At 44.6% G+C, this 24,976-nt stretch overlaps 1 protein-coding gene across 1 annotated transcript in view; it reads right to left on the bottom strand.

Moving 5' to 3' along the window:
• Positions 1-24,976, bottom strand: part of TMEM132C (transmembrane protein 132C) — a 435,395-nt gene that overhangs the window by 384,009 nt on the left and 26,410 nt on the right. The window lies entirely within an intron of this gene.

The raw sequence follows: 24,976 nt of genomic DNA, 5'->3' as shown, positions 1-24,976 counted from the left end.
TAGCTGCCTCTCCAAGACTATTAGGCAAGGGGTCCTACACTCCCTCAGTCAAAACAGAACACGTGAACCACACTCGGCCCAACAGACAGACAGACACACACACACTCTCTCTCTGTGTCTGTCTGTCTGTCTGTCTCTCTCTCTCTCTCTCTCTCTCTCTCTCGGGACTGCAAATCTTGAGTGGAGGGGGTCAGAGAAAAAAAGATGCAGGAGTCAGCATTCTGTTAGCAACCCTCTGACAAGGTCATTGTGTTCCTGTTAACTGATAAGTGATATTACTGATCTTGATCATCCTAATGTCTCTCTTGCAATTCCTCCTCTATCAGGGCAACCACAGGGCTTCTGTGGCTGACCACAAAGGAGGCCTGCCCTACAAAGACGAGCAGAGACTCCAGATCCTAAGCAGTTTGCCTTATGGCCAACATTGTATTTACCCTCCCTCTAGAACATCTCACTCTAAGTCACAAAAGTAGGATATGAGTGAACAGGGATTTTAAAGACCCACCCAGCTGTCATGATGGAGATGGAGATGCGTGAGCTTTAGGGGAAGTAAGGTCTGGGGGGAAGTGTTTTTGCCATGATGAGAAAGGAACCCCTGCGAGGCTAGGAGCCACAACTTCTGACTCCTGCTGAACTACTCTTTTCTAGCGGCCACAAATGACTTCTTCTCAGGTTTCTTTCCTAACTGTCACGAACGCACCAGACCAGTTCAATATCTGAAGGCTGCCATGCTAGAATGCAACACATCCTTCAGTGATCACTTTAACATATTCAATCTATTGATAAAACCCCAATTAAGTGTCTCCTGTCAATTAATTAAAGCTGAGACAAATGAAATACTGGTTTTTATTTAAAGTTTAGTAAAAAACGGCATGCAATTAGCTGGCAACAGACGCGATCTCAGCAGGGTTTCAATTATGTTATGGATGATAGTTTTCCTAATTCAATACAAAGCTGTAATTAAGAATGTAATTAACTCTTGAAGTTGTAGTGATGTCATGCACCACAAGAACACATAATGACCCCTGTTGTTCTCGTGCAAAAAGCCTTTAGCAAGTCAAATTAGTCCTCTAGGGGAGTGTGTGTTTCTGCTTATCATTTAAGTACACAAAATGATTTCTAATGGGCCTTTAGCCAGTAGGTTGGTTACATGCACGATGCCAGGAAAATGCAAGTAACATCACTTTTCCAGCACCTGCTCTCCAGAGATTTGGAGAACTAGAAATTTGGAGCTGTTTTTCATTACTGATAAGGAGCCATTTGTGGTCCAGCAAAAAAGAAAAGGAAACTCAAAACTGGTCCTCTAGGAATTTATCTTCAAACACAAGTCAAGTTCAGTATTTTTTCCAAACTTCTGTTTTTGATTCATTCCTCAGTAAGAGTTAGGGTGAGATCCATGTCTGTTTTGTTCACCACCATGTCCTCAAAGCCGAGCCCAGCCTGACATCCAACAGGTCCTCAATAAACACTTCTTGTCTAAACTAACTCATATACACTGTCCTCTTTCAAACTGTCTATATTTTTGATGTCTTCTCTGAGACCATAGCACAAACAAATGGCAGAGCCAAAATTTTGCTTGTTTCTGAGATCTTTAAAATTTCCACTAATTTATAACTTTTTTTAGACAGGGTCTCACTCTATCACCCAGGCTGGCGTACGGTGGAGTGATCTCGGCTCACTGCAACCTCCGTCTCCCAGGTTCAAGCCGTCCTCCTGCCTCAGCCTCCCTAGTAGCTAGGACTACAGGTGGGTGTCACCACGCTAGGCTAATTTTTGTATTTTTAGTAGAGACGAGGTTTTGCCATGTTGGCCAGACTGGGCTCAAACTCCTGACCTCAAGAGATCCACCCACCTTGGCTTCCCAAAGTGCTGGGATTACAGGCATGAGCCACTGTGCCTGGCCTAATTTACAACTTTTATTCTCCTCCAAAGCACTCTTTTAAGAAAAAAAATTCCTACGGGAATTATGTAAAAGGAAACAGAAAAGAAACATAGACTATATCAAACTTTCTTTTCAGCTTGACTCATCTTGTTTGTGGGTGGGTTTGTTTCTTGAGAGATGTGAGTTTGCCCAGTTTTCTTCCTTCATGTTTCATCATCTGGTATTTGAACATCCAGTGCCAAAATCTGGACCCCTAAACAATCGATAAACATTTCTGGCTTGAACAGATAAATGTGTTATCAGTTGAGTTTACTGAACGTCTGTTCTTACTTCTTGTTATTATATAACCACATGGCAACCCAGTTGCTCTTGGCTTTGTTCCTCAAAGAAATCAGTTAAGAAAGGAGAAAGTTTTGCTTAGGAAAAAAAATGAGGACAGAACTGCATTTCGTGCAGGTCAGTAGAGAAGATAAGAGTCTTCTCAGAAGATTATGATGGAATATGTGGTTTTGAGCAGTCAAAAAGTCCCACATGGGAATTAAACACATGCCTGAAACAGATTTGGTTACTGAGCAAACAGAAAAGATGAAGCCCTCAGGATATTTACGTAACTGCATTTTAAAGTACATAAGGGTGATAGCTATTCAAAAAAATTGAGGTCACATGGATATATTGTTAAGGTCTCAGCTTTAGTTGTGGGTGGTGGGTTCCCAGGTGCTCATTTCACTATTTAAAAATAAACAAATAACTATGTAAATATAAGTGAGTCACAGACGGCCCCAGGAAAGGAGTGTATCTTGGAACAAGGGTTATGATTAAGCCAATTGTGTACCTATGGTCAAAATGATAACAATAATATTAATAATGAAAAAATTAACTTGAGGTGATGTACCATTCAAATTGTTTAAATAAAAAGCTGTTAACAATAATGGGACAGAGACAGTCTCTTCCTCCCCATGCATTGACACCAGAGGTCCATGAATAGGCATAATTTTAAGTTGGATCGTGGTCTTTGCATATCTGTGACACAGAGCCTCACAGCCTGTTTCCCCACCATTCTACAGCTGCATTTTCTATTGCAGAGCCTGGTTTCCACCAGCGATTTCATAGTGGGCCCTCACTTAGTTCCTTTCTAAATGGATGCCTGCTGAACTCCCATCCCTTCCCAGTAATGGAAACATCCTGTCTCCAAAATCAACTAAAAATCCTCAGTAAAGTCCGTTGGGTCTATCTTACTGCTGTGGAGGTGGTGGGGAAGGAAACTTAGGAAGGAGGAGGAAGGGAACCTCGTCCCAGCGGTTTTGCCAGCAACACTGAGATGTGTGGCCCATGTGGGACCCCACACGCTAGGAGCTGCCTGACTGTGGGAACCAGCAAGGTCCCTGGGTTCCTGTTAGAACCGAGTCTAACAGAATCAGTGACAAAGCATGGTAATATGCGCAGGTGGCTGTGCCTTCTTACCCTATGTAATAAACAAAAACAAAATAAACCAACGAAAGCGCTCCTTTCTCCTGCCTGGGGGATTTATTTTTTGATTCTCAAAATGCACTCCAGTCTGTATCAGTCTCTTGGAGCTGCTCTTACAAAGTGTCACAAACTGGGTGACTTAGAACAAGAGGAATTTATTCTCTCACTATTCTGGAGGCCAAAGGCTGAAATCAGGGTGTCGGCAGGTCCACACTCGCTCTGAGGGCCCTGGAGAGCATCTGTTCCGTGCTGTTCTCCTGGCTTCAGATGACTCCGGCTGTGCTTGCCACCCCTGGGCTTGTGGATGTGTCACTCCAGCCTCTGTTTTCTTCATTGCATGGCCTTCTCCTCCTGTCTGTCTTGGGGTCTGCACATGGCCTTCTCAAGAGGACCCCAGTCACTGGATTAGGGACCCACCTACTCCAGCATGACCTCATCTTCACTAATTACATCTGCAATGACCCTGTTTCCAAATAAGGTCACATGAGGTCCTACGTGGATACACATTTTGGGGGGCCGCTACTGAATCCAGTGCACTAAGACACACACCTGTCTGTCCTGCCACCGTAGGCTCCCGACCTTTCCTGCAGGAAGAGAGTCAACCTGAAAGTGCCGTTATTTTTTTTTCCCAAAAAGTTGGGTGGATTTGGTGAGTAGAAAAGGCTATCGCTACCCTGGCGGGACCGGCAGCAAATCTCATCTGAAATGGTACCGTTTTCTTCCCTATTTTAAAACTCAGCTAGCCTCTCATTTTACCCTTTCCCTGTACAAGTCCAACTGTGTGGCCCTGACACTTGCTTTCTATTCTTTTACGTAAATATTACGTGCATTTAGCGATATCTGGAATGCAGCTCCGTACCCCTGCAGCCTCTACCCGTTCCTCTCCCCGCACTGACGCTGGGGCAGGCACACAGTGGCTTCTTTCTGTTTGTGAAAGCTCCAAGCTCTCTCACACCTCGGACTTTCACGTGCCCCTCTGCCCGAGCATGTCCCCTCCAAGGGTTGTGTACCTGGTCCTTCTAACTGTCTCAGTCCCCGATCAAATGCCTCCTCACTGAAGAACCTTCCCGGACCATCCATCCTATTTAAAATAGACTTCCCATCGCAACCTGACTCTGGGTGACATATTGCCTGCTTTAATGTTTTTCAATAATCCTTCTGAAATTCACATTTATTTGCTTGTTTACTGTCTCTCTCCCCCTTCACAGGGTGGACAGCTGGAATGTGAGCTCCGTGAATCGTCTCACAACCATTTGATTTCATTCCCTGTGGCTGCCTAACAGAAGGCCCACATTGAGTGGCTTAAAACAATGGAAATTTATTCTCAGACAGTTCTAGAGGCCAGAAGTCCAAAATCAGGGTGTCAGCAGGGCTGGTTCTGCTGGAGGTCACGAGGGAGCATCTGTGTCTGCCTCTCCCAGCTTCCGGTAGCTGCCGGCAGTCCCGGGCTCCAATTTCTGCCCCTGTCTTCACAAAGTCCCTTTTCTGTGTGTGTCTGTCTCCTCTCCTCTCCTCTCCTCTCCTTATAAACATACCACTTACTGGATTTAGAGCCCACCTGAATCCAGTATGTCCTCATTGAAACTCAACTAATTATATCTGCAATGACTCTATTTCCAGCTGAAGTGACACTCTGGGGTTCTAGGTGGACGTGAATTTGGGGGGACACTGTCCATCCATGATACCACTGAATTCCTACTATCCGGATGCCAGATGGTAGGCTCTTAATCAAAACTTGAGGAATACATGAGTACGGGAGCTTTCTGTCAATGACACATTCAACTGCAATTTTGAACAGCCTTGAATAGAAGGCCTGATGGGCAGCTAGGAATTCATGCCTTCCCCAATTAAAGAAAAGATTGTTCCTTATAAAGCTCAGAAATCACCTGAAAACCAAACACCCCGATCTGCAATAAAGACAGAAATGGACAACACATTTCTTCCTTCTTTTCTCATTCCAGGGATATTTTTGGCTCCAACAATAAGTGACTGAAGTAACAGATTTCTCCACTGAGTAAGATAAAAGTCCTTTGATCTCCGAGAGACTCTTGTTTGCTTTCGTGCCAAGAGCTATTAAATAGATTCCAAATTCAAGTGTCTCCCAGGGACCCTAACCAATTCTAGGGTTTCCCACCCTTTCTTCTCAGCTGTGAGTGATGGATTTAATCAACTTCTCAGACAACTTGCAGGAGGAAGGGAATATCTAGCCTCAAACAAGGGGCAGGTTTTTCTTTTGAGGGAACTCAAAGACTCTCTTAGGGGAAAAATATAATAAAATAAATGAATCCCCACATGCTTGGCCATTTCTTTTGTCCTCCTGGTTATAACAACTTGATCCCCACACTGTTTTCACTGTAATTCTGCCCACAGCATCTGTGCTATGCAATCACCTCATGGCGCAGAAATACCGCCAGTGCCAGCTCTCTCTCCTCCTTCCTAACAGGATCCCAGTTTGACCAGTTATTTATGCTCCTCTGCTGGCCCCGTCCCCCATCCCAGGGGCTGGATCCTAATTGGTCTAAGCTAATCATGGTGAAAAGAAACCCTTATCCTGCAGGACTTGGAGAAAAGAAAGTTCGGCTGTTGTTTGATCCAGCAAGTCCTTAATTCCCCTATCACACGTGTTCTCAGCTCACTGTTAACAAAGATTGAGAAAAGCCAGTCCCGATCACTGGATCATTCTTGCCTCTGAGAGAAGAATTCCCCGTGCTGCAGGGCCTCTGGCCTGCCTCAGGGCGGTGGCATGCAGGATGGCAGAGTGGGTAGGAATTCCTGGAATGAAGACAGACACTGGGGGTGCCAAGGCTGATTCTACCATTTAATATCACTGAGTGGCCTCGGATGAGTGACTTAGCTTGTCGGACCTCTCCTTATGACCAGTTACGAAATGATGTCCTATCATATGTGCAGGAGATAGATAGCAGAGATGAAAACATCCACTCTGACACTGACAAAGTGGATCCCTGGAGATGTGGCTTCATAACGGTGAGTCCAGAAGGCCTGGCTCTGTGCTGCCCTGTGGGTTACACCCACCTCCCCAAACCCTGAGCCTGCCTTCCCAACCCAGAGCAGATGAGAAGACACCCTCCTTGCAGGCCAGAGGCTGCCAGAGGAAGCAACAGCTTGGGCTAAGCTTGCTACGTTGCCTCTCCGTGCACTAAGCCCCTCTTCCTTCCATGAGGAGAGGGAGGATGGAGCGGGTTGAGGAGTGGGCTTTCCCTGCAGCCCGGGTAGTCCCTCCACTGGGGAAACACACACACAAGGCAAGAAAGCATCCCTCCTCTGGAGCCCATGTGCAGGAGGCGAGCCGCGTGCAGCTGGAAGCCATCATTGATTTCACTGGGTGAGGATCAGCCTGCGAATGAAAGTGCATTCTTTCCCAGAGCTGCCATCATAAATTAGCACAAACTGGGAGAGAACTTTATCCTCACCATTCTGGAGGCCAGAAGTCTGAAATCAAGGTGTCGGTAGGGTTGGACTCTCCTGGATGCTCTCAGGGCGAGTCTATTTCATGAGTCTCCCAGTTCCTGATGGCTGTTGGAAATTCTTGGTACTCCTTAGCGTGTAACTGTGTCCCTCCAATGTCTGCCTCCATTGCTACATCGCCTTCTACGCCATGTGCCTCTGTGTCCACGTCTCCCTCTGCCTTCCCGTAAAAGATACCAGTCACCCTGAGCCATATGGTGAAACCCCATCTCCACGAAACATACAAAAATCAGCCAGGTGTGGTGGTGGGCCGTTGTAGACCCAGCTATGCAGGAAGCTGAGGTGGGAGGATCACCTGAGCCTGGGAGGTTGGGGCTGCAGTGAACCAATTGTGCCACCACACTCCAGTCTGGGCGACAGAGCAAGACCTTGTCTCACACAAACAAACAAACAACAACAACAAGAAGAAAACCAAAGCCACCAGTCATTGGATTTGGGAGGCACCCTAATCCAATATGATTTCATCATAACTGACTCCATCTACAAAGACCCTATTTCCAAATGAGGTCACATTCTGTGGTTCAGGGTGGACATGAGATTTGGGGGGAACACTATTCACACCCACAGAAGGCACCCCAGAAGAAAGCAGAACTGAGGGAGGGAAGGTTCTCAATGTTATCCTTAGGGAACCTCCAGCCGGCTGCCCTGAAAAGTCTCCACCGCCGGACTTTGCAAACCAAGTCAGCCCCGCTCCAGGGTCCCTTTCAGTGAAGCTGGAAGTTGGGTTTCTGTCACCACTCAGCATCCTGATGAACCCAATCTGAGATAAGCAGAGGAGATGACTCAGCTTCTGAATTTGAGTCGTCCCTTGCCATCACCCCTGCACCGTCAACGACAGCCTGGAAAAATCCCGTGTAGAGATGGTCAGGAGAGGCTGAGGGAATGATGTGGACGGTGGACGCAGGGAAGAGGGGCCTCGCTGGCCCGTGCTTGACAAAAAGGTTTGAGCAGGCAGCGTGGGGAGCCAGGACCGACGTGAAGTGAGTCGCCATTTGCGGATGGCCACACCACAGCCTGTGGGGCACCAGGTTCCGGCGGGGGGGCCGCGTTTCTTGCACAAAGGAGAGAAGGAACAAAGAATTGTTCTGAAAGTACTGTGGGTGAGTTAAATGCACCTCTGGGCAAATCTAATGGGCTTGATCAACATTTGGTGCTGTCACTATGGCAACATTTTCGGACTTTTACCTTTAAACAACAAAAGTAGAGAATAGAGGCAGAGAAGCGGGTCCCCTCCCGACCAGAGCCTGCTGTGTCCCTCTCATCTAGGGCCACAGCATCTGTCCCCTGCGGCGCACACTCAATGAGAAAAAGGCTTCTGGCTTCCTGAGTGGGTGACACTTCACAATTCCATAATTACAGCGAGTAACAGGAGGATGGTCACAGAAGTGAGGCGATGCTGCGTGCAACCTTCGGATCCAGCTTAGCCGAGTTAATAAGCGGTGGCTAGAAAGAAGTAGGGATCTGGTCTTGTCAGAATGTTTGAGACCGTCAGTGAGAGCTCCCGGAAGATGTGGAGAGGGTAAAGGAGTGTGCAGACTTCTGCGTCTAGGTCTGACTAATCAGCTCTGTGACAAGCTACACGCCTATCGTTAAAACTAGTATTCATATGAATAATAGTGTTCACAGTTAATAGTATTTGATAATATAATTTGTAGTTTTAATTTTTTAGTTTAATTTTTTTATATTGATAGATGATAGATATACATAGTTGCAGGGTACATGTGATAACTTAATACACCCATATAATTTGTAAAGATCAAATCAGTGTACTTGGGATCTCCATCATCTTAAATACTCATCTTTTCTTTATTCTGGGAACATTCAAATTCTTCTCTTCTCTATATTTTGAAACACAGTACTGTAAACTATAATTGCCTTGCTGATCTATCTAACGCAGGGTCTTATTTCCTCTATCCAACCATATGTTTGTACTCATTAATCAACTTCTATCCATCCCCACTGGTAGATATAGCTTGCATGTCTGTCCTCACCCAAATATCATGTTGAAATGGGATCCCCAGAATCGGAGGTGGGGGCTGGTGGGAGGTGTCTGGATTATGGGGGTGGATCCCTCATGAATGGCTTGGACCATCTCCTTGGTGATGAACGGGTTCTCACTCTGAGTTCATGGGAGGTGGTGTAATCGTGTATGGCAACCCCCCTACGCCACTCTCTCGCTTGCTCCTTCACTTTCTGCCATGACTGGAAGCTCCATGAGGCTTTACCAGAAGTCAAGCAGATGCCAATGCCATGCTTCCTGTACAGCCTGCAGAACCATGAGCCAATTAAGCCTCTTTTCTTATAAATTACCCAGCCTCAGGTATTTCTTTATAGCAATAGAACGGACTAATACACCCATTATCCTTCTTGGCCTCTGGTAACCACCAATCCACTCTCTATCTTCATCCTTTGATAATATCATTTAATAGTATTTAATTACCATAAATAATCATTGTATTTATCATCACCATTCTCAAAATGGAAAGACTCATACATGAAGGTTCACAGCAGCATTATTCACAATAGTCAAAGGGTAGAATCAACCTCTTGATTAGTCAAAGGTTTGCATAGTCAAAAGGTAGTGGTCTATCTGTACAATGAAATATTATCCAGCCCTGAAAAGGAATGAAGAGAGGCTGGGTGCGGTGGCTCACACCTGTAATCCCAGCACTTCGGGAGGCCAAGGTGGGAGGATCACCTGAGGTCAGGAATTTGAGACCAGCCCGACTAACATGGTGAAACCCTGTCTCTACTAAAAATACAAAAATTAGCCAGGCTTGGTGGTGGGCACCTGTAATCCCAGCTACTCAGGAGGCTGAGGCAGGAGAATTGCTTGAAGCCATGAGGTGGAGGAGGCTGCAGTGAGTCGAGGCTGCGCCACTGCACTCCAGCCTGGGTGACACAGTGAGACTCCATCTCAGAAAAAAAAAAAAGAATGAAGAGATGATATATGTTACAGCACATATGAAACTAAAGAAGTGATGCTGAGTGAGAGAAGCCAGACAGAGAGGTCACACACTGTAGGATTCCATTTATGTGAATTTCCAGAACAGGTTAACCCACAGAGACTGATGGTAGGGTCCTGGTTGCCAGGGGCGGGGGGAAAAGGGAATGGAGAGTGACAGATTAATGGGTATGCGGTGTTCTTCTGGGGTGATGGAAACGTTTTTAAACTAGAGCGATGCGATGGTTGCACAACATTGTGAATGCACTTAATACCACTGATCTGTACCCTTCAAAATGCTTAATTGTATGTGATGAGAATTGCACCTCAGTTTTTAAAAAATGCACGTGTTGGTGTTTATTGCATGCTAAACGTTTGAAGTTCACAAGGAAGATCCCGAGAATCTGTGAGAATAGGTGATTTGCCAAATGTCACAGAGTTGAGAAAAAGCAAGATTTGAATCTTTCTCTTTTATTTTGGCTTCTCATTCCTGAAACAAAACAATATGGCTTAACTCTGAACCTGCCTCCTTTCCATCTATCCGTGCCTCGCCAGGTCTCGGCTGGGGCTCAGCAGTGCCGTCACGGGAGATCACTGAAAGGTCCTTTTTTCTGCCTGAGTGAGGACCTTGATCCCCACCCCTCCCCCGAATTGTCTCCTCTACTTTCTGTCATCACAGATACCCCAAATATCCCCAAAGACCCCCTCATCCCAGCAGAGCAATGACAATTATCCCTGTTACCGCCAGTGGAAGAAAATGCCTTCCGTCACGTTTTTAAAATACCATTTCCCTCTGTGGAAACCAAGGGAGACAAGGTAATTGAACCTGAGAGCTAATTAGTTCACAGGAAAGAAGAGCCTCAGCACCAGGTGATGGGACCGGAAGATTTCTCGCGTCTCCTGCTGCGGAGTTGACCAGCGGAGCAAACCCCCAGCCTTGTGCACGGGGCTCACTGACGCTTCATAAAGGCCAGCTCCCCCCAGAAGATGACAGTGGCTGGCCAACAACAGGTTCTTCCTGCCCCAGCCCCAGTGGACCTGCAGCTCATCCCGACCTGGAAGAGTTTCTCCAGCCTAAGGAATTGCTCCTGAAGACAGTACAGCTCTCTCCCAAGGAAGTGCTAAGGGAGACTTGCAAACATTCCTCCATTCACTCAGCAAAGGGTTCTTGAGTGTCTGCAACGTGCCGGACACGGTTCTAGTTTCTCTGTTGTGCACTGGTCCCTGCGGTAGGGTTAATTCCCTTCCTAAATACCATTGGCTGTGCAATACAATGTGTTTCCAGAATGTGGAACAAGAAATGCATTTCTAGAATCTGAGTCCCTGGAAAAAAAAACAAAAAAAACCTGGCCAAGAGTGATATGTTTGATAAGATTCAGTAACAAAAAATAATAATTTTCAAAACCTCGTTGAGGCTTAAGTATAAAACAGACTGTTATGGACTCCTACAATGGGAAGTCCAGGGAAAGGTCTAGGTCCCAAAGAGACTGGATTTAGGAGCTGAGGTGATGCCGTTAGAATCATAGGCTGCTTCCATCGGCATGGGCTTCATGCTTTGGAAAGACGGCCACCTGCAGCTCCAGGACGCACAACCCAGGTGAAAAGAGAAGCAATGTTTCCTAATTGTTGCAGATAAAGTCCAAGGACAGACATTCCTTGCCTCCGAATGGCCCCACTTTGAATATTTGCCCAGCTCTGAGCCTCTCATTCCCATGCAATGTACCACGCTCATTGGACAGGCCTGGGGAAGGAACCTCACTCTAAGGGACTGAGAGTCAGGGAGGGGCAGCTCCCCTAAAGTAAAGCAGAGTGCTGGCCCATTGCAAGCAGGGCAGTGACTTCTTGGGGTGAAGAGACTGGTGGGAGTGGGGGACCCATTGCCATTCAACAGCAGTACTCATAAACTGAGGGTATAAGAGTCATGCAGTATGGTGACTTGAAGTTCTTAAGAATACTGACATAGCAAGAAATGTACTGGGAACATCTATTACAAAAAGAAAGTAAAAAGTCAAAATGCTATTAAAGAGATAATACAGTTTTTGCTTTCCTTAATTATTAATAGACATCGAGGAATAATTTAGAGTTATATTAAAACTAGATGAAGGAATTCATAATACATTTGGGTCACAAGAGATTATGAAAATATCTGGCCTCATTTTCATGTCACCTGATAGAAATTTATCCTGCAAAACAATTGTGAAATGTAATAATGCATATTAAAATATGGGTCCTTAATAGCTTTGCTGTTTTTTTCCTATTTTTTTTTTTTTTTTTTTTTCAAATCCGGAGAGCTGGCACTTATGGTTTTATGTGCAGACAGCTCTGAATGTCTTCACTTAGATATTGCTGAATTTCTAGGACACATTTTGACTTCCAGTTGAGTATTTGTATATTTTGACAACTCAACATCCTTTCTCCCTTCATGATAACACCCCACTTTGGGGACAGAAGAAGCTATTACTTCTCCTCCAGTTATGTCCAGTCTAAGAGGGAGGGTAAGTCTATGAAACCAGGTGATAAGGTTTCTAGAAGCTCCTTGCCTCTTACGGTGCCATATAACCAGGGGTGGGTGTGTGAACTAACCCTGGGAAACTGAACTCTTGCCAAAGACTCAGAACCTTAAGGATGCCAGAAAGGAGGTTATTCCTTCCAGCAATGGTGGAAGACTTCATGGAGCTCCTTTCTTTGATTCCTTCAATAATAGTTCAGGGGTTTCCGCCACCTTCTTAACCTGAAGGACCAGTGCGTATCCTCCTCAGCTAGGGCTCACTTTTCGCTTACAGCTAAGGAATGCCAGTTCACTCAGTGGCTAACCATGTTAACATACGTCCAGGATTTTCCCACCATGCCAACGAGAGGACAATAACCTATCTCACATTTCAGCAATAATCTACTTTGGAGAATCATCACTGAGGCTTTCATTTTTCGTTTTCTCCAAAACCCTAGCAGTAATCCAACTGATAGATGGGAAAGTGCGCTACAGTGGAAGTGGACGACAAAGGTCTCTTCCTTTTATATGCTCTTCTTGAAGTCTTCAAAAAACAGGACACTAAAAATAACTAAATAGATACCTGCCACAGAAATCCCGCTGTCCCATAAACATGACACCTCAAACATTCATTAGCCTTTAGCCTTCTAAAAATAACATTACACAGGAGAAAATAGAAACCCCAAATTGTAAGTTAGAATTTCTTCACAGTATAAAGGGGTGTTTTCCATGCTGAAATGTTCACATCTCAATGTTTTAACCTGAAGTCACTCGAATTGAAGTCTTTCTTGGGAAGAAAAATCTGCATACCTGTTTGGGAAATAAAATCTAGCGTCACTGGTGTCCAACCCAGCACTATCAGGATGAATACAGACTCAGACTGACTTCATTAACAGCACACAATCAGAGATTTTAAAAGCCTAAATTAAGTCTGAAGCCCTGAAAATGGATTACTGACTCCTTGAGATAATCTCTAAAATACGAGTCCATTTGAAATTGTAAATATCACCAGGCTACTGTCAGTTCTAGGCATCGTCTACACAGGCAGGCACCAAACCATTAGGATCATGCTGGAGAGGTCTGCCAGCAATCAGCACCATCTTCAAAAATCCAGACGCAGATAAAGCTAGTGTTCCATTTTCTCTGAAAATACCAAGTAATCGATTCAGGGGTCTTCTTAAAATAGGCGATTTGCAAATGGCAATTCTTCAGATTGCTGCTGCCGGGAGGTCTCGTTTTTAATCACGAGCCAATTCTTCCATTACAGCATAAGATAATGATGTTTAAATGTCATCTAATGCCCACTGTTTAACAGCTGTGGTTTTGTCATTCCAGATCATTTAATTTCAAATGAAAAAAAAAAAAAAAGGCCACAAAACCACAACACAAAGCCGCAGAATCATCTAAAGTTCGGCGGAAACTTCACATTTAGAGAATGGATTGAGTTCTCAGGCTTGGTACTGAGGTCGGGATTCAGGCCTTCCAGCTCTTGAGCAATTTGGGGGAGACAGATTAACTGCCAAGATGGGCGTAGTATCAAGATAATTAAAATGTTAAGGCTCTTTCTCCTTACAAATAAAACTCTCACTCTTCAGACTGAGATATCACATGCAATCCCTTCTGTTTAAAGTCGGGATCTAGCCCCTTTAACTAGACCCCGACTAGTTAAAGTCGGGGGTCTTTAACTAATTTATTATTATTATTTATTATTATTATTATAGTTATTATTGTAGAGACGGAGGCTTACTGTGTTACTGAGGCTGAACTCCTGGCCTCAAGTGATCCTCCTGCTTCTGCCTCCCAAAGCACTGGAATTACAGGTGTGAGCCACTGAGCCCAGCCTAGTACGCAACACTTTTAAAGAAAGGTTGGTGGAGGCCGGGCACGGTGGCTCACGAGGTCAGGAAATTGAGACCATCCTGGCTAACACGGTGAAACCCCGTCTCTACTAAAAATACAAAAAATTAGCCAGGTGGTGGCGGGCGCCTGTAGTCCCAGCTACTTGGGAGGCTGAGGCAGGAGAATGGCATGAACCTGGGAGACAGAGCTTGCAGTGAGCCGAGATCACGCCACTGCACTCCAGCCTGGGCGGCAGAGCGAGACTGCATCAATCAATCAATCAATCAATCAATCAATGTCGGTGGAAAGAAATGGATGGGAGTAGCCCCATTTTCTATCTCTCCCCAACAGGAAGCCATGGCAATCAACCCTTTCCTCGCCCCTCCTGTCAGCCACGGCCAGTGGCAACTCCAGCCTCTGTATATTGGTTCATGTCATTGCCACGTCAGAATCTACCCTTCCAACTCCCTATGGCATCCAAACCAATCTTTCTTTCCACCCAACCTGTCCCATCAAAAAAGCCTTTCCTAACTGGACCGGCCAGATGCACCTTTATCCACCTCTGAACCTACAGAGCTATGGGCTCTTTGAGTGGATGCAGCTCCAAGTGACCACAGAGGCAGGACTACTGAATTTGGCACTTAAATCTTCCCAGATTTGTTCACATATGTGGATGGTGTCTCCCCAGATAGATTATATCCAGTGATTCTGAAAGGCTCTTTTCTTTTCCTTTCTTTTCCCTTCTTTTCTCTTCTTTCTTTCTTTTCCTCTCTCTCTCTCTCTCTCTTTCTTTCTGAGGTGGAGTCTTGCTCTGTCACCCAGGCTGGAGTGCAGTGGCGTAATCTTGGCTCATTGAAACCACCTCCTGGGTTCGAGCGATTCTCCTGCCTCAGCCTCCCGAGTAGCTGGAATTACAGATGCCCCGCTAATGTTTTGTATTTTTAGTGGAGATGGGGATTCACCACATTGACCAGGCTAGTCTTGAACTCCTGACCTCAAGTGATCCACCCACCTCAACCTCCCAAAATGCTGGGATTACAGGCATGAGCCACCACGCCCGGCCTGAAAGGCTGTTTTTATTTATTTTTTTTTTATTTTATTTTATTTTTTTTTTGAGACGGAGTCTCGCTCTGTCGTCCAGGCTGGAGTGCAGTGGCGCTATCTCGGCTCACTGCAAGCTCCGCCTCCCGGGTTTACGCCATTCTCCTGCCTCAGCCTCCCGAGTAGCTGGGACTACAGGCGCCCGCCACCTCGCCCGGCTAATTTTTTTGTATTTTTAGTAGAGACGGGGTTTCATTGTGTTAGCCAGGATGGTCTCGATCTCCTGACCTCGTGATCCGCCCGTCTCGGCCTCCCAAAGTGCTGGGATTACAGGCTTGAGCCACCGCGCCCGGCCAGGCTGTTTTTAAAGCTGAGAAGGCACTTGCACGCACGCGCACACACACACACACACACACACACACACACATTTTCTATGTGACGCACACACAAATGCCATTTCTGAATGTGTAGGGAAGCTCGATTCCACATTTGTTCTCAGGTAAAGAGAAAATAAGATGTCTCAATAAAAGATAAATTAAAAGGATGTGTTTATCTCTTCAAAAATACTTAGTGACAATCTACTTTTCTGTAACTCACGAACTTGTGTAACACCAAGGGTATTAGTCAGCTGTTATGTAACAAATCATCCCCAAACTTGGTTGGGTTAAAACAATAGCCATCAATTTAGCTCATAATGCTGGGTTCTGCTGGGATCAAACATGTGTCCCAACTACCAGGTTAGTTGGGTCTCGTTGGTCAAGAATGGCCTTCACTGGGAAGACCTCCCTGGTAATTTATCATATTCCATACTTTCGCCTATGCTTGTTCACATGGTAACATGGAAGGTTCCAAGAGAAAGACAGAAGTGTGCAAAAACCTCCTGAGGTCTGAGCTCAGAAATGACTTCCACGATGCCACTTCTAACTCATCCTGTTGACCAACACAATCATAAGGCCTGCTGCATGCAAGAGGTAGAAAAATAAGACTCTACCTTTTGATGGTAAGAGCTGAAAAACATCAAGCCTAGCAGGAGCGAAGAGAACAGCCACCATTCCTGCAATCTACGCAGCAAGCAACACTGAGAACAGCAGTTCCATGTGCAAACTTCTCCTGATGCCGAAGGCTCAGGATGTGTTTTGCCACCCCTTTTTGCTTTTTGTTAATTGGATAAACACACATATTATTGGCTTGAATTGACCAGTAAATAAGTGGTCAGGAGTTATTTTAAGAGACAGGTCTGAAGTTCTGTAGAAACAGTCAATTAAAATCCTTTTTCCCTCATCCCGAATAAAGAAAACTCTGGAATCAGGCTCAGTCACAATGCATTGCTTTACTATCAGAATATCTGCTTCTAAACTTGCCCCATGAAAGATCAAAGGGAGGAAGGGAAATACAAGGCACAACCTGAGACAGTGCTGAAGACACTAAAACTTGGGCCCATTTTTACTGATAAATTTTGTATTCCTGCTGTCATAGTATCCTTTTTTTTTTTTTTTTAAAAAAAAAAAGAATAATAAGTTTCCATTTGCTTCAACAACAAGTAGATAGAATGATTCCTTTTGTTTTAACAACCATAAGGAGAAACCTGAACCCACATGGCATCAATAAGGCTGTGGCACCCAAGTAATAAATGAATACATATCCTAAGGTCTTGGAAGGCGAAGCCGTGTCCTCCTCTTTCATTTTCCCCATCACCGATTTATTGATTCTTGCTCAGGTTGGAGAACACCATCTGGAGGTCAGGCGGGGGCATACATTGCCCTAGGGTGCAAAGATGCTTCCAAAGTTGTTGGCTGTGAATCTTATTTGGGGTATCTGAAAACTGATACAAGAAGAAGACCAAAATATCTGCAAATGATGGTTTAAAAAGACCCTCTTGAAACAGTTCACCAGGGTTAATCCATTCAACTCTGAACCATCATTCAGCTCGCGGATTGTCAATTTATATAAATCATTTCATATGTATTAAGATAAAGGCTTTGAAGCTTTGCCATTATGTCATGTAGATATGTTTTATTAACCCTCCCTTACAAGCTGCTCCAAAGAAGTATCTGTGTCTCTTAATACTTGCTACATTCTCTTAAAGCCCTGTTTTCCCTTAGTAGCTCATAGTAATCTATAAACAATAAAGGCTTGCTAGCAAATTTGTGACACGAAAGAGTTACACGTTATCTTTTAACTTGGCTTTATTTGAATAACAACTGTGTCTTCTGGACAAACCTAGCGCCCTATGCAAATTTGGTATCTGAGTCCATTTAGTGGCATTTCAGAGAGGAATGAAAAGCGAGGCAGAGGAATCCACATGAGGAGTAGGTCTCAGGGCTGAAAATTGGTAAACTGGTCAAGTCATCTGATTTTGCATGCTTTGCCACTGCTGCCTATAGAATAGATTTACCCACATTTGATTTGTGAGACAGATAATAACAAGATCAGCCAGCACTGTGATGACAGTGGTCAGCTGCTTCCTAGACCTGAAAATTATTTGGTGCCAATGATACAATACAAAGTAAAGAAAGTTTTCTCTCACTCTCTCCCCTGATCCCAGCACTTCACCAATGTCAGGCACAAATCTGAGTGACCATCTGGCACACTTGACAGAGTATAGCCATTTACACCTGATGTGGTTTGGCTGTGTCCTCACCCAAATCTCATCTTGAACTGCAGCTCCCATAATTCCCCCGTGTTGTGGGCGGGACCTGGTGGGAGATAACTGAATCACAGAGGTAGCTTCCCCCATACCGTTCTCGTGGTAGTGAACAAGTCTCATGAGATCTGATGGTTTTATAAGCGGTTTCCCCTTTCTCTTGGTTCTCATTCTCCCTTGTCTGCCACCATGTAAGATGTGCCTTTTGCCTTCCACCATGATTGTGAGGCCTCCCCAGTCACCGGGAACTGTAAGTCCGTTAAACCTCTTTTTCTTTATAAATTACCCAGTCTCAGCCATGTCTTTATCAGCAGTGTGAAAATGGACTAATACAATACCATTTTTTTGGTCACAATGGTGGCATTGTAAATAATACCATCCCATCATTTCTACCTGATTCTTCAAAAATCAAGGCAAATATTCTGGCTCTGGGAGGGACGTGGTTCCCAGGGCAGAAGCATGGCCATCATTTGTAGATGTTAGAGCCGAAAAGAAGATGGGGAAACTATGAGGCAGACAGGCTACGCTAATACTAATACTACTACTAATACATTTCAATATTTTTAAATCTTTGAGATGCAAGTAAAAGAACATTGTTTTTAAAATAGAAAAACTTATTTTAAGGTAAGGGGCAACTACTGGGGAGGCCTGAACACACCAATAAGGCAGGAACTAGAACTGAGGTCTGGAGAGCTAACTGGGATGAACTAACAATAACTCGCTCAGGTATTTCTGTTTTTCTCTGCATTTCTGTGTCTATTTCAGTCTCTGACTTTGATTTTTCCTCCCCATACTTCCTTTCCTCTTTCATGCTTCCCTTACCTTCCATCTCCAAGCTCTCCTACTTCTGCTTCCCACGGCACACCTCTCCTCCATTCATCATTTGTTTCTCATCCATGTGCATGGTAAAAGGTAGCTGGACCACGGTCCTGCAGTTTTTTGTTCATTTGTTTTGTTTGTTTGTTGGAGACAGGGTCTTGCTCTGTCACCCAGGCTGGCACGCAGGGATGAATTCCTAGCTCACTGTAGCCTCAAACTCCTGAGCTCAAGAGATCCTCCCATCTCAGCCTCCCAAGTAGCTAGGACTACAGGCGTATTCGACCATGTCCGACTAATTTCTGAATTTTTTTTGGAGAGGAGGGGTCCCCTGTGTTGCACAGGCTGGTGTTGAGGCTCCCAGCCTCAAACAATCCTCCCGCTTAGGTCTCCCAAAGTGCTGGGATTACAGGCTTGAGCCACTATGCACAGTTGGACCCTGAGTTTTTAATAGGCGCTTAGCTCTACCATATATACAGAAGCTGGTATCAGCCAAGATTCCATATTTCTAGGGAAGCACATCTTCTTAGTCCAGCTGGGAATGAGTGTCCACCCCTGGTTCTTACAACTGACCGGGGATCAGAATCACTTATGGAAAATAATGCTGCTTGGTGTCCTCTCAGAGGCTTAGAGTTCTCAGTGAAAAGGCCTCACTGTAACTCAGGCAGACACACTCAAGAGTGCCCACCACAACTCTGCTGTGAAAAACTTTGTTCACAGAAGAAACAATGCAGGAAGCACAAGGACACACGGAGGAGACCCCTTTCTCTCTCCCATCATAAGGCCTCCTTCAGATGAGAAAAACCGTGAACTCTGCTTTTCAGGAAGGTCCCGGGCTCAAGGAGATAAGTTCATGAGGCTGGAACCTGAGCCAACACTCTGTAGGCTCTTCCACCTTCCTGTTGCCAGCAATAACCCAGGGAGGAAGAACAGAGGACTTCTCCCAGCCTTTCATCGCAGCGGTTTCTCTTACAAAGCCAGTAAAAAACTGCTTAGAGGTCTTCAAAAGAAGCCCAATCCCAGGGAACAAAAAGTCACGGGAGCTACCCCGCAGACTCTGGTTTACGCTTATGGCTATCTCCTTAAAGCACCACCGGCTTTGATCATGGATTTGCCCAAACATGTTTACTCTTGCTCTTACCTGTCTTGAGTTTTGTATTTCTTATTGTGTCTAGTCTAGTATTGAACACTGCCGGAGTGTGTCTAGACTATACTGACGGAATTATTTAAATGTGGGCATCCTGTACCGGTTCTACTGGCACCTAACTCCTGGTCTTTTCCTGGGGTGGGATGTGGGATGTGCCTACCCAGCTCAGTGCTAACATCTTAGAGTTATGTGAAGTCACCTGCCGTCATGTGGTGGGGGTGAGAGGTAGGGACCACATCTCATAGAGTGGAGACCTCGAGGAAAGGAAGAATCTGGACTGCATGCATCTTTGGAGACCCTCGGCAGCAGGATTTTTACAAACCTTTACCTTAAAGTGACCAAGCTACACACTCTTGCCTGATTCTCTCCAACCTTCTACCAAATGTTCCCTCTGTGAGAAAAACAATCTGGAATTGTTTTCAAATTTCAAATTTGAGCTTCTCCCATTGCTTGGAAGGAAGACAATATCTACTCTCTCACATCTCTCTTTTACTCTGTGTGTTATCATCTCTCTTGTGTCTGGTTCTCATCTGGGTCCTCTGAACTGGCACCATCAGCTCTCTCTCTCTCTAAGAGCATCTCAGTAGCCAGGTCATCAATAACTGGTGAATTCTGTGTGCATTGCTTAACTCAAAATCTCATTGGATCAACTCATCTAATGAGGCCAGCTCATCTTTTCAAAACTAGGCACCCAGGTACGCATTAAACACCTAGGGATCAGGTGTTACTTGTGGTTAATTCAAATGTGGATTCAGTATAGAAAATGGAAATTGCATGGTATGAAACACGGCTGCCTAAAAATTAGGGCTCCAAGGCAGTACAGAGGCCCTGGGACAGTGAGTCTCATGACCAATATCGCTAGTACAATTTTGAGTTTTCAGAAAATTTATCACCTTCCAAGCCCCACAGCGATGGTTAAAAAGTAAAGGTTGAGCACAGAGCTCACAGTCAGGATACATGAATTTTCATACTAATCCTACCATAAGCCACCATGAGGAAGTTATCACATTCATCCCACCCACATGTGCTGTTGCTCTCAGCATTAAATACCAACACTGTATGAAAAATCCAATACCACACTGGAGAAATGATAGTATATACAACCAAATAAAAGAGAAAAAACACCCCTGTCTTCATGGAGCTTCGAGTTAAATGGGGACAACACGTATGAGCGCATCTCTGCATCCAGGGAAATGCCGTGCAGGACAGGTACAATGTTCTCTACCAGCGACCTGGGTCCACTCCCCACTGGGAGAAACATTCCCCCAAAGAAGGGAGCTGAGGTCTTCTTCATGAGTAGATGTGGATCAAAGACAACTCCAGCCTCATCGTAGAGCTCATTTTCTTCCCCCAAAGAAATGTCTTCATGTGAGGATACAGAGGTAGCAGGAGGAAGGCTCTGACGGCACAGTTCAGTGTCCTCACAGCAGTGGCTGCAGGCACTTACCCACAGGATGCAATGGCAAAGAATTATGCAGGCACCAGCTGATGCGGGTTTCCTGGCTGTGAGTTGTACCATAGTGGTGTGAGATGCAATCACGGGGAGGGTGGGGGAGCTGGGTGAAGGGGACTTGGGGCTCTCTGTACTGTTTTATGCAACTTCCTGTGAGCCTCTATTTTATTTTTTTAAAAAGTTAAAACAAATAAACAGACAAAAAAAATCAACATAACAAGTTGCCCCGTAGGAAGAACATTTTGCACTGTACAAGTTGCCCGGTAGGAAGGAGCACATTCAACAAAACACAATGCACGTGGCCCAGGGGGAGGAGAGGGCGGGAGAACCTGAGGCTGGAGAGCTTGGAGGAGCCTGGGGAGCTCCACCACAGAGGGCCATGGGTTAGTGTTTAGAACAATGGAAGCCACAGGGGGTTCTCAGGCAAGGGAATAACATGATTAGATGTGCATTCTTACAGGTGCTCTCTGGCAACATCCTGAACCTGTCCTGGGCAGAAGGAGAGAAGGTAAAATGGAATAAAAATAGGAAAATACTTTGTAACCTTTAAAGCTACATTCATAGCCAAAGGCAGGGTGAGATTACCCCAAGGCTGTCCCACCAAACAAAAGCAAAACCAGGAAACTAGGATGAAGGAGGAATATTTTTCTAAATAATTTGATATTGAAGTCATCCTCATGAGAAAACAAATATTTTGTTGGGTTTTCATCCATTTGCTTTATGGCTAAGTACTATTCTAATTGTGAATTGCTGACAGGTTGAGCAGGGCCCCATAATTTATTTTCAGCGTTTAGGGTCTCTAAGGAATTTCAACAGATCCAGGGTAAATGACTGGGTTTTAAAATTTTTTTGAAAAATTACACTTAATAGAGTTTTCCCTTAAAATCATGTGGGTGTCAGAAGGAAAAAGTTCAGATGAGATACTGAATCCCAGAAAAAGGAAAAGAATTGTGCCCAGCGGGAGATATTGCTACACTCTCTGAAAAGATCTGGGGGTGAGGGGTCAGAATTAAAGTCAGACCTTCTCAGTTCAAGTCGAGTGCCTTCAAAGCCAGCTTTTGCAGGCCTGGGTTAAATGTTAACCCTAAGCAGGAGAGACTAAGTGGGACAGATTCAACATCAATTAAGGTAAGACAGTCACTATCCCAAGGAGGGCGAAGCTTATTAGAGACCCGGAGCCATGATAGCACCCGTAAATTACTTAGAGGCATGACCAAGGAGTAATCCAATAATCCATTTATGACTTTAAATAAATCTGGCTGCACACTAAACCCCTTCTGAGTTTACAGACCTACAATATTCACAGCCACTGGCCTCGAATCAGCAGGAGGCCATCACGTCCAGTCCAACTTCTGCATGGTGTTCATAGTACAGAAAATTAACCAGAGCCAAGCAGTCAATACCACATTATCTCCTTCACTGCAGTTATTTATTCTATTTGTTGCTCTTCATTTCAAGCCAGCACCAACTGAAAAGATGGCCAGTCTAGCCCCTAAAAACAGACCCTTGCTGCTTTCTATTGAATCATGAAAGTTTAAAAAGGGGAAAACTTACATATGCACTTTGCAATTAAGAAAAAAAAAACATTTGACAGAATTACAGCTATATTTCCTACATCCATAAAAACCTGGGATTCATTTTGTCCAAAGATCACAGGGTGTGTTTTGATGAAATACGCAGTTTGGGAGGTCTAGTCTAAATCTAGCAATTCCCAAAATGGTACAGAGATAAATATCTTTTATTTATATTATCATATATTTATTTTAATGCCGGTTAGAAGAAAACACTTATAGTATATCAAACCCTGAGGTTTTAAAAATAGTTTTGCTAAATTAAAGAAATGCATCAATTCAAAGGAAAACATGAATTCCTTGCCTACTCCTGACTTTATTGCCCCATCTTCTTCCTCACGACACTCAGTCACGAACCTGACTGAAGACAACTTCCATTCTCAGGTCCAAGTGTTGTTCTATCTGTTCCTTTAAGGTGAATCCAGCTCCCTTTCTAGTGACTGGCTACAGAACGGCTCTGTGCTCTGAATATAACCGGAAAGACAGAGAGGAAACTAAGGGCTGGGCTGGCCCTCCTTTGTTTTTGAGAGAAGCTTCTGTAAAGCTGGTCACTCCCTCTAGCCATAAACATCTAAACTGTGCACCCTAAATACCAACGTCATCTCTCCCGTGTCCATGAGAACAACTAGTCTTGGGGTGAAGCCAGGCTGTCATGAGAGAGACAGAAAGACGTCGACCATTCAGGGGAGCAATAAGTCACTGCCTCAATTAACCTGGAAATCGCCCTACTTCTGGAGTCGGTTTTTAAGATAATACATTTCCTTACCATTTAAGGCAGACTATTCATGTTGTTATTACCTGCAGCCCAAAGCATCCTAATTATAAGACGTGAACCTCCAATGATTGGGAAACCCAGGTCTCAATGCTGGATCGGCCCTGAGTCCCGTCTCCTGGGTTCAGGCTTCAGGTCAAAAGCTTTGCATCTCAAATCAGCAAATACTCTCACAATAAGTGTGCTACTCCAGTAAACACAGAGGACAAAGACAAAGGGACTTGGACACAAGGAAGAAAGGGAGGCAAGGGGAGGTACAGAGAAAAACAACGTTCACTCATTCTTGTAAGATGCAATTCACTCCTTACTATGTATTGAATACCCCATAACATCCTGAAGATACGGAAGGTCATAAGGAAGGGCCCATGTCTTCAAGAAATGACAGAGCAGAGAGAAAGACAGAGGAATGCACAACTCAATATGGTCTGAAAAGTACAATATTCTACAAGAATCAAGAAGGAAATAGGAGAAAATTTAAGTTTTTTTTTTTTTTTTTTTAATTTAGTTGGTGCTTACAACTGAAATATATGACTGGACTGGTCTCTGATCACTGAGCAGAGTTTTATGTGGAGCTCTCAGTTTTCTTCTTTCTTCAGGTTGTCCCTCCCCACCCCCCCCCCCCCCCTTTTTTTGAAGGACTTGAAAGGCACACTGCTAACATTGGCAGGAAAGCCTAAGAAGTCAGATAAGGAATGAAAGCATACCCAGAGGAGGGGGCGGAAGGTAGCAGGCTGTTGCAGAGAGGACGCCTTGGACATCACAATTTCAAGGTGGCTGTTATTCATTTTCTATGTGATGCTACGTGTCTCAGTTTTCCCAACTGTAAAATGAGAATGGAACTACCTTCCCCTCAAGTAGATCTGAGGCTGAGAGGGAATGGTGCTGCTGAAAGGTCTTTGTGAATAGCTATAGCTATACCAAATATTTATTTTGGGACTGGGTGTGTTGACTTACGCTTGTAATCCCATAACTTTGGGAGGCTGAGGTGGGAGGACAGCTTGAGCCCAGGAGTTTGAGGCTGCAGTGAGCTATGATTGTGTCACTGCACTCCAGCCTGAGCAACAGAGCAAGACCCTGTCTCAAATATAATATAAATTTATTTCTAGAGCTAGCTCCATGCAGAATTTCAAAGAACCTTGGGGCACTTGAGTACTGACATCTATTTGTGTTACAAAACAGGATGAAACAGGATAAATCATTGCTTCCTCTTTTTTTTTTTTTTTTTTTTTGCTGGGGGACAATGAAGCTTGAACTTCTTATCTATCTATCTATCTATCTATCTATCTATCTATCTATCTATCTTTTTTTTATTTAGGGCTTACACCAAGCATTGGTTCCTCAGATACAAGTCAAAGATGAGGAAAATTGAGGCAGTAAAATATTTGAAATCTGACTACAAAATGACTGTGTTCTAAACATCTTTGTC

The sequence above is a fragment of the Macaca thibetana genome, chromosome 11 (genome assembly GCF_024542745.1).
Source record: "Macaca thibetana thibetana isolate TM-01 chromosome 11, ASM2454274v1, whole genome shotgun sequence".
In the NCBI taxonomy this organism is placed as follows: Eukaryota; Metazoa; Chordata; class Mammalia; order Primates; family Cercopithecidae; genus Macaca; species Macaca thibetana.
This window is presented reverse-complemented; position numbering and strand designations above follow the sequence as displayed.